The sequence below is a fragment of the Lycium barbarum genome, chromosome 6 (assembly GCF_019175385.1).
Source record: "Lycium barbarum isolate Lr01 chromosome 6, ASM1917538v2, whole genome shotgun sequence".
Classification (NCBI taxonomy): domain Eukaryota; kingdom Viridiplantae; phylum Streptophyta; class Magnoliopsida; order Solanales; family Solanaceae; genus Lycium; species Lycium barbarum.
In genome coordinates, this window is record NC_083342.1 from 78,112,619 (window position 1) to 78,122,101 (window position 9,483).

A 9,483-nucleotide genomic window follows, 5' to 3' on the forward strand; every position below is an offset into this window, starting at 1 on the left:
CTTCGGCCGAACTCAAAGAGGAAGAGAAAGAAAAATTCCAAGCTTGTGTGGTTATTCAAAAATCCTAGTTTCTACATATTTGTGAAGTACTCAAGACGCTCTCCGACGTGGTATAATTAGTTTGGCACGAGGACGACGTTTTCGACAAGTCGGGTTTTCAAGAAAAGGTGAGAATTCTTACCCTTTTATGTTATAGAATTGATGTGAATGTGTTAAGCATTGGAAGTAGATGGAGATCCCATAATTTTTAACGTAAATAGAAAGTCGTGGGTGTGTGTGTATAGTGTGTTTGGCCGTGAGCCATAGAGAGGAAAATTGGTGTGAATTGATCTTGTTTAAGTTGGCATAATGTGTTGTTGTGATCCTTATATCGTAAATGATTGATTACTGAACTAAATTGGCGTTGAAAAATGATTTTGAATATTATCGAAAAGCGTATACTTTCGGTATCACTATGTATATCAATGTATATTTTGGGTGCTAGAGACTTAGATATGACTCTACAATGATATTGATGAATTCGGAATGGAACGACGTTAGTTAGAGTGTTCGTCGTGAATTTTAATGTTTTGAAGAATTATGGAAACTAATGGATTTTGGTGCATTTTTGTGCATGGTTTGGATTGAATTTGGAATGTGTTTAACTAGTGTTGGATGGGTAAATGAATACAATTATGTGAATATAGAATTGGGATTTTGAAAGTTTGAATGGAAGTTGCCAACTTAAGAAATCATGTAGAACCTTAAAGCTAGGGTGACTTGATTGTTGTGTATATTGTTTGGTTGATGTGTGGGCTGTTGTGGTTGGTTAATTTAAGCCGAGCTACGCCTCGGGGATGTTAGATTTATAGGGGAAATGCTGCCGAAATTTCGGTAGGCAAATATGGAGTTAAAGGCATTTTTGAGCCTAAGAATCTCAATTGGTAACTTTGACCATTTGCAGATTTTTGACGAAACGGGACGGGACATTTGGAAGAGCTTACGACATCTGTGAGGTATGTAAAGCTCCCTAATTCTTCATTTGGCATATCTTAGTGTGTTAGTTGAATATGAGACCTTCCGGAGCATTTCTGCTCCTCGAAACCCGATCCACAGAAAAGTTACTATTCATTCAATTCAATTGAAGCCTAAAGGCTCCAGTTTGGCTAGAATGCCACTACTCATCCGAAACCTATCGAAATGTGGTCGGGTAACCTAGAAATGATTATGTATGACCCTTGGCATATAACTGCTCTTAAAAATATGTTCGCCACCTCACTTCGACTCGAGGTGGGTCCGCTACCCCAAAATGCCCGATTTGCCCTTCGGGCCATCTTTGAGAATACAGTTGTGAGTACCACTTCTGATCTTTGGAACATCCTCCTACGGGGTATGTTCGGACTATTCAATGCGCTAATTTATGTTTGGGACTATATGGGCCATTGTGGAAACGTTTTGCAAAATGAAACTTTATGTCGGCTAAGTATTCGACTATTTTGTATTCTAATATGACTTATGAGTTCACTTCGCTTTGAAAGACTATGTTGAAATACGATTTGCATTTGTTTGCTCACGACTCCGCTCGTGCCTCATTATGACTTCGTTCACCGGTTCCCGGGCCGGTTTTGATTCGTGCGTTTTATGATAATTCGGCCGTATGCTGTGTTACGGTTCCCGAGGCTTCGCCATAGGGCCGGGTTCCGTTTGGAGTTATGCTGTGATATGGCTCGGGATGCGATACGCTCACCGATGATTATGATTATGTTCGGGGATGTACGGAGATTTGAAACCTTCTGGTGTTCTGCTGTGTGTGGCGCCAGCGTCGGAGTGGCGACCACGTTCTTAAGCGTTTGCATGATTTTGTTTGCATAAAATATATGTATATGATTTCGATACAAATTCTGACATACCAGGTGGTACCCCACTTTGATATCTGATTTGCTTTCGGTTTTGATCCATATTTCTGTACTCCGTGCTTCACATACTCAGTACATATTTCGTACTGACCCTCTCTCTGGGGGCTGCGTTTTATGCCCGCAGGTGCAGATATCGGTGATCCTCCGCAGTAGGCTTCACTTCTTGCTTTCCGGAGTACTCTTACTTGGTCCGGAGTCCACTCTTGGTACCGACTCCTCTTCTCTGTATATACTTTGTATATTTGACAGTTTGGGTACGGCGGGGCCCTGTCTAGCCATATGTTTTTGTTTTGAATTCATAGAGGTCTGTAGTCATCTTTGTGGGGCGAGGGTCCTATGTGTATGTTGTCTGATTTTGCTTTCGGGTCTTAAAGCGGTCTGTTTGATATGATGGCCCCAAATGGCCCTTCTGTATATATATTTGTATTTTGACCGGCGATGCCTAGTCTACCGCTTTGTTTGAGTTTGATTTGAGATGACCGCTTAAGACATATTTTCGATATAAATTATGTTGATATAACTTTTGAAAAACTTTGAACTAAGTTTGGATTTGGAAACGAATATGCGATTTGGTCTGGGTACCCAGGTAGGGTGCCAGTCGCGGCCCACGGGGCTGGGTCGTGACAAAAGTGGTATCAGAGCGGTTTGTCATCGGAATGTCTACAGGCCATGTCTCGTAGAGTCTTGTTTATCGATGTGTTGTGCACCACACCTATAAACATGGAGCTACAGGGCATTTAGGATGTTACTTTCTCTGGAATCTTAGATCGTGCGATAGAGCTGTGCTACTAGGATGATTTTGATCTGACTCGCCTTTGTGTTTGCAGTGATGCCTCCGAAGAAGGCAACGGCAGCCCAGAAGGGCAAGGCGAGGATTGGAGAGACTAGTCAGGCACAGCGAGCTACCCGGGCTCGTGTTTATGATTTGCCGGAGGATGTGCCTCATTCTGAGGGGTCTGCTACACCCCCACTAGTACAGCCTGGAGCAGGACCATCGGCAGCTCCAGAGGTCCGTGTACCCGCACCTGAGACTCCAGCTCCTCAGCCAGGGGCGGAGGATAGGACCCTGAGGGAGGCTGTACAGCTGTTGACTACACTGGTAGCAGGACAGGCTCGTAGGCGCGGGCGGAGGGACGACGATGATGATGACAGGCGGGACAGCCTGAGAGTTCGGGAGTTTTTGCTATGTGGCCCTCCAGAGTTCTTCGGGTCTAAGCCCGATGAGGACCCCCATGACTTTATTCGGGGGATGCGACGCTCACTGGACTTGGTCAGGGCTTCAGAGACCGAGTCAGTTGAGCTGGCTTCGCACAGGCTTCGAGATGTGGCTACCCACTGGTACGAGACTTGGGAGCTGTCTAGAGGAGAGGGTGCCCCTCCAGCCACTTGGGATCAGTTTGTGACAGCATTCACCCGCCACTTTTTGCCACCAGAGTTACGGCGGGCACGGGCTGATCGATTCTTACGTCTGCAGTAGAGGGGTCGGAGTGTTCGCGAGTATAACCTTGAGTTTGATTCTCTGGCCCGATATGCACCGGCCGTGGTAGCAGACATGACCGATCGGATGCACAGATATGTCATGGGATTGGATCGGTATTTGATTGACGGCTGCATGGCAGTGTCATTACAGACAGATATGGACATTGCCCGACTTCAGGCCTATGCGATGGGTATGGAGGATCGTCACAGGTCTGATCATTCTGGTAGAGATCGAGATAGGAGGCCGCCCAAGAGGGCTAGGTCCGCAGGTTATGCTGGAGATTCTCGAGGCGGACAGCCTCAGCAGCAGCAGTCAGAGAGGTATTTTCCTCCCTCCGGCCGGGGTACTCAGTCAGGCAGCCGGAGATTCGATAGTACAGGACCGTCTGGGGCCGGTCAGAGCTCCAGAGTGGCAGGTTCACAGGTACCCAGGGGTCCCAGCCAGGCCAGACCACCCAGACCCCGTTGTCCTCATTGCGGGAAGTCTCATCCCGGGGAGTGTTACCGAGCGACTGGAGCTTGCTTTTCGTGTGGTGGTCAGGGCCACTTTATGAGAGATTGTCCTTTGGCTAGCAGTTCTGGTAGTGCTGCTCAGCAGACAGGGTCAGCCGCCGGTTCTTCTTCTGCTCCATCAGTTGCACGCCCTGGAGGGCGAGGTATTTCAGCACCGGCAGGACGCGGTCGAGGCCGCGGTGGCGCTTCAGGTTCTAGCGGTCCCTCGAACCGCATATATGCTTTGGCCAGCCGCCAGGATCAGGAGGCTTCGCCAAATGTCGTCACAGGTACATTACTGGTTTTCTCCAGATCTGTATATGCATTGATTGACCCTGGCTCTACTTTATCATATATTTCCCCGCTCGTTGCTAGTAAGATTGGGATAGTGTCTGAGCCTATAGAGCCATTTGAGGTAGCTACGCCAGTTGGGGATTTTATTGTAGCGAGACAGATCTATAGGGATTGTTCTGTGACCATTTATGATCGTAGCACTAAGGCTGATTTGGTAGAGTTAGACATGCTCGAGTTTGACGTCATTATGGGTATGGACTGGTTGTCTTCCTGTTATGCTAATGTCGACTGCCAGAAAAAGGTAGTCCGTTTTCAGTTTCCAGGGGAACCAGTTGTAGAGTGGTTCGGATCTACTGCATCGCCGAGGGGTAAGTTTATTTCATACCTCAAGGCTAAGAAAATGATCCAGAAGGGTTATATTTATCATTTGGTTCGTGTGCACGATACTGCCGCGGAGGTACCTACCCTTCAGTCTGTTCCGGTCGTCAGCGAGTTTGCAGATGTTTTTCCTGACGAGCTTCCTGGCCTTCCGCCTGAGCGGGAGATTGATTTTACTATTGAGTTGATGCCGGATACGCAGCCTATATCTATTCCTCCGTACAGGATGGCACCAGCTGAGTTGAAGGAGTTGAAGGAGCAGCTGAAAGATTTGCTGGATAAGGGTTTTATCAGGCCCAGCACATCACCCTGGGGAGCGCCGGTATTGTTTGTCAGAAAGAAGGATGGGTCGTTGCGGATGTGTATTGACTACCGGCAGCTGAATAAGGTGACTATTAAGAATAAATATCCCCTCCCCCGGATTGATGATTTGTTTGACCAGCTGCAGGGTGCTAGACATTTTTCAAAAATAGATCTGCGTTCTGGTTATCATCAGGTGCGAGTACGGGAGTCAGATATCCCGAAGACTGCTTTCAGGACCCGGTACGGGCATTATGAGTTCAGAGTTATGTCTTTCGGGCTGACTAATGCTCCAGCGGTGTTTATGGATCTGATGAACCGGGTATTTCGGCCTTTTCTGGATATGTTTGTTATTGTGTTTATTGATGATATTCTGATTTACTCGCGATCAGCCGAGGAGCATTCAGATCATTTGAGGACGGTACTTGGCATCCTCCGTCAGCAGAAGTTATATGCTAAATTCTCTAAGTGTGAGTTCTGGTTGACTTCTGTGGCATTCTTGGGCCATATTGTCGGCGCAGACGGTATTCGGGTCGACACGCAGAAGATTGAGGCTGTGCAGAATTGGCCCAGGCCTACTACACCGACAGAGGTGCGCAGTTTTCTGGGATTGGCTGGGTATTATCGCAGGTTTGTGGAGGATTTCTCTTCTATTGCAGCACCACTGACGAGGCTTACCCAGAAAGCAGCAAAATTCCAGTGGTCAGATGCCTGCGAGCGCAGCTTTCAGATGCTGAAGGAGAGATTGATTACAGCACCAGTTTTGGCTCTTCCAGAGGGATCTGACGGGTATGTTGTCTATTGTGACGCCTCTGGTATTGGGATAGGATGTGTATTGATGCAGCACGGTCGAGTCATAGCCTATGCTTCCCGGCAGCTCAGACCGCACGAGAAAAACTATCCCACTCATGATCTTGAGTTGGCCGCGGTGATGCATGCTTTGAAGATTTGGCGGCATTATTTATATGGGGTCCATGTTGATATCTATACGGACCATAAGAGTCTCCAGTATATTTTTAGGCAGAAGGAACTGAATTTGTGGCAGCGGAGATGGCTTGAGTTACTAAAGGACTACGACGTCGATATTCTGTACCACCCAGGGAAAGCCAACGTGGTAGCTGATGCGCTTAGCCGCAAGTCCGTAGGCAGTCTGGCTGATGTTCCATCTGATAAGAGGGATTTGGTTCGCGATATTCATCAGCTGGCCAGCCTCGGAGTTCGTTTGGTGGATTCTGGAGATTCTGGGATTTCTGTTCGTCCAGTTGCTGAGTCATCTATTATTCAGGAGGTAAAGCAGCGCCAGTTTGAGGATCCTCTTTTGATTCAGTACAGAGATGTGGCCCTTAGTAAATCAAAGACTCAGTTTGAGATCTCGCCTGACGGAGTATTATTATATGACGGCAGATTCTGTGTTCCGGACGTTGCGGGCTTACGGCCGCAGATTATGGGCGAGGCCCATAATGCACGGTATTCTGTTCATCCTGGTTCCACTAAAATGTATCGGGACCTCAGGTGTTTGTATTGGTGGGACGGCATGAAGAAAGATATTGCTGAGTTTGTTAGTCAGTGCCCGAACTGCCAGCAAGTTAAGATCGAGCATCAGAAGCCCGGTGGATTATTACAGGAGATGGAAATTCCAGCCTGGAAATGGGAGATGATTAATATGGATTTCGTTGTTGGGCTACCGCGCACTCCACACAGGTACGACTCTATCTGGGTTGTTGTTGACAGGCTGACGAAATCAGCCCATTTCCTTCCGGTTCGGACTACTTATTCGGGTGAGGACTATGCCAGATTGTATATCAGAGAGATAGTCAGACTTCACGGAGTCCCGATATCTATTATTACTGACCGAGGTACCCAGTTTACAGCAAATTTCTGGAGGTCATTTCAGGAGGGATTAGGGACTCAGGTGAGTCTCAGTACAGCTTTTCACCCTCAGTCCGACGGGCAGGCCGAGCGCACTATCCAGACGCTCGAGGATATGTTACGGGCTTGCGTTATTGATTTTAGGGGCAGCTGGGATGATCATTTGCCGCTTATAGAGTTTGCTTACAATAACAGTTATCACTCCAGCATTCAGATGGCCCCGTATGAGGCCCTTTATGGCAGGAGGTGCAGATCTCCTATTGGCTGGTTTGACGTGGGCGAGACTAAGTTGATTGGGCCAGATGTGATCCAGGAGGCTGTAGATAAGGTAAAGCTTATTCGAGAATGATTATTGGCTGCTCAGAGTCGACAGAAAGCTTATGCAGATAGACGACGTCGACCGTTAGAGTTCCGGATTGGCGACTGGGTATTCCTGAAGGTGTCGCCCATGAAGGGTGTCATGAGATTCGGTAAAAAGGGTAAGTTGAGCCCCCGGTACATTGGACCGTATCAGATCGTGCGAAAGATAGGCGAGGTCGCCTATGAGCTAGACTTACCATCCGACTTGGAGGCCGTACACCCGGTGTTTCATGTGTCTATATTGCGGAAATGTATTGGTGATCCTGCCAGGATATCCCCGGTAGATGACATTCAGGTGACGGAGCAGTTATCTTATGACGAGCAGCCTATTTCTATTCTGGATCGACAGGTGCGGAGACTACGCACTAAAGAGGTGCCCTCCGTCAAAGTCCTGTGGCGCAACAATAATCGGGAGGAGATGACTTGGGAGGCGGAGGACGAGATGAAGAAGAAATATCCCCACTTGTTTCCGACATCCGCAGGTAATCTAATTTCTTTTTCAGTTTGTTGTGTTGATTGATAAAATGAATTATGTATGTCATTATTAAAAAGGGACACTCCTGCCTTGATCAGAAAACCTTATAAGATTAGTTTAACATTCGGGGACGAATGTTCTTAAGGGGGGAAAAATGTTATGTCCCGTGATTTCGTATAATGGGAAACCGAGAAAACAATTACGACTTGTGTGTTATAAGGACATAATTTGATTTTAGTGAATATGACTATGTTGGTTATGGAATTATTAATGTTAAGACCCCGGGGAAGGCCGAGGATAAATTTGGAATTTCGAAAATTAGTTTCGGGAATTACAAAACGGGACTTTTCTCGAATTGGGCCAAGAAAATTCAATACAAAATAAGCCCAAGAGTTGTAGGGTGGCCGGCCCCTTGTCATTGGCCCAAACCCATTTTTAAAGGGTCATGTGCTATGCACATGACCCCTAAGTGGATATATATGAGAATACACTTAGTAATATTCAAGAACAAATCACAAATCAAGAACACCCCAATGAAGGGCTTCGGCCGAACTCAAAGAGGAAGAGAAAGAAAAATTCCAAGCTTGTGTGGTTATTCAAAAATCCTAGTTTCTACATATTTGTGAAGTACTCAAGACGCTCTCCGACGTGGTATAATTAGTTTGGCACGAGGACGACGTTTTCGACAAGTCGGGTTTTCAAGAAAAGGTGAGAATTCTTACCCTTTTATGTTATAGAATTGATGTGAATGTGTTAAGCATTGGAAGTAGATGGAGATCCCGTAATTTTTAATGTAAATAGAAAGTCGTGGGTGTGTGTGTATAGTGTGTTTGGCCGTGAGCCATAGAGAGGAAAATTGGTGTGAATTGATCTTGTTTAAGTTGGCATAATGTGTTGTTGTGATCCTTATATCGTAAATGATTGATTACTGAACTAAATTGGCGTTGAAAAATGATTTTGAATATTATCGGAAAGCGTATACTTTCGGTATCACTATGTATATCAATGTATATTTTGGGTGCTAGAGACTTAGATATGACTCTACAATGATATTGATGAATTCGGAATGGAACGACGTTAGTTAGAGTGTTCGTCGTGAATTTTAATGTTTTGAAGAATTATGGAAACTAATGGATTTTGGTGCAATTTTGTGCATGGTTTGGATTGAATTTGGAATGTGTTTAACTAGTGTTGGATGGGTAAATGAATACAATTATGTGAATATAGAATTGGGATTTTGAAAGTTTGAATGGAAGTTGCCAACTTAAGAAATCATGTAGAACCTTGAAGCTAGGGTGACTTGATTGTTGTGTATATTGTTTGGTTGATGTGTGGGCTGTTGTGGTTGGTTAATTTAAGCCGAGCTACGCCTCAGGGATGTTAGATTTATAGGGGAAATGCTGCCGAAATTTCGGTAGGCAAATATGGAGTTAAAGGCATTTTTGAGCCTAAGAATCTCAATTGGTAACTTTGACCATTTGCAGATTTTTGACGAAACGGGACGGGACATTTGGAAGAGCTTACGACATCTGTGAGGTATGTAAAGCTCCCTAATTCTTCATTTGGCATATCTTAGTGTGTTAGTTGAATATGAGACCTTCCGGAGCATTTCTGCTCCTCGAAACCCGATCCACAGAAAAGTTACTATTCATTCAATTCAATTGAAGCCTAAAGGCTCCAGTTTGGCTAGAATGCCACTACTCGTCCGAAACCTATCGAAATGTGGTCGGGTAACCTAGAAATGATTATGTATGACCCTTGGCATATAACTGCTCTTAAAAATATGTTCGCCACCTCACTTCGACTCGAGGTGGGTCCGCTACCCCAAAATGCCCGATTTGCCCTTCGGGCCATCTTTGAGAATACAGTTGTGAGTACCACTTCTGATCTTTGGAACATCCTCCTACGGGGTATGTTCGGACTATTCAATGCGCTAATCTA